Source organism: Panthera leo, chromosome D1 (assembly GCF_018350215.1).
Source record: "Panthera leo isolate Ple1 chromosome D1, P.leo_Ple1_pat1.1, whole genome shotgun sequence".
NCBI lineage: Eukaryota > Metazoa > Chordata > Mammalia > Carnivora > Felidae > Panthera > Panthera leo.
Genome location: NC_056688.1, coordinates 69,569,467 through 69,571,007, shown reverse-complemented (window position 1 = coordinate 69,571,007; position 1,541 = coordinate 69,569,467).

Here is a 1,541-nt window from a genome sequence, read left to right as displayed (position 1 = left end):
CACAAGGATTCCAGAAATGGATGGATTGGATAAAGAAGGATGGCTAGAATCACAGATGGCCATGTCCTGGACTTAGAGAAGCAGCCTCTTCAGGGGACAGGGCATGAGTTTGGGGGCAGAGAAAACAGTTCTGGTTCTGCCCCCTACATCCTTGGGGAAACTGCATGTTCACTTCCAAGTCTGTAAAATCAGAGGTCGTAATTTCAACCCTACAACCCTACAGGGAGAGGGTTAAATAAGAGAACCCACTTCCCTAAAGATCTGTCATTTTCAGAGATCATTAGCTGCAACCGCTGATTTTACCAGCATGCTGTCAACAGGCTTGGAACCCAACCAGTTTGCCTTGCTTGAATCAGGGCTCTTTGAACACAAAGGCCTACAGTCAGGCTCTGAAGTCAGAGCACTGAGTTACAGTGTCAGTTCCACCAGCTTCTGACACTATGACCTTGAGCAAGTCATTTACACTCTCTGTCTCAGTCATCACACTTGTAAAGTAGGGACAATCTTTGTGTCTAGTTCAAGATTGGTGGTAGTGATTAAAAAAAGTCAAACCAGGGGCGCCTGGGTGGCTCGGTCGGTTCAGCGTCCGGCTTCAGCTCAGGCCATGATCTCACTGTCCGTGAGTTCGAGCCCCGCGTCAGGCTCTGTGCTGACAGCTCAGAGCCTGGAGCCTGCTTCGGATTCTGTGTCTCCCTCTCTCTCTGCCCCTCCCCTGCTCATGCTCTGCCTCTCTCTCTGTCTCAAAAATAAATAAAAACATTAAAAAAAAAAAAAGTCAAACTAAGCAAGGTGTCTGTCACATTGCAAGTTCCCAGTAAATGTTACCTGTCACAAGTAATAGTCCCCGAAACTTTCTTTGAACGCTTTCAGTGTTTCCAAACCAGTTCTTATGATCAGCCTTATTTTATAATCGGCATGTATATTTTACTCCTCCATCGGTGGAATCTTTTGTCTAGAGTGTAAATTCTAAGGAATTAAATTTTGGTATTTCTAGACAAATAAACTCGAGTTGGGGAAGGGGGGGGGGCATAGGACCACACCACTAGAGGGAGTATTGGCAAAATTTTATCTCTGACATTGGGGGGCAGGCAGTTTCTGCAGTGGGAGAGACACTGATGGAAGGAAGAGAAGGAGGAGGTCAGGGGTTCAGATGGTCATGGAGGTATGGTCCTGATGAAGGAGAGCTTGCAAAAAATGAGCAGGGAGGCAGTGCTGCACCTTGGTAATAACCATCATTTATTGAGCACTTACTGTATGCTAAGCCCGGTGCCCTTTATTATCAGTTTCTGTTTCTGGAAAATGGGAATATTAATAGTACCTCCTTTATAAGAGTTGTCAGCACTTTAAGAAATACTACGTATCAAACATTTGAACACGGAGTGCTTGACACGGAATATAAAGTTAGTTGTTACTAATTAAAACCGTCATGTTCCAGGTGAGGAAGGCTAAGTGTATGGCCCAAATCACAGAGCTACTAAGTGGCGGATATCACCTGGAGTCTGATTCTGATGCTCTCAACTCTGTACAGATCCCAAGTCAAG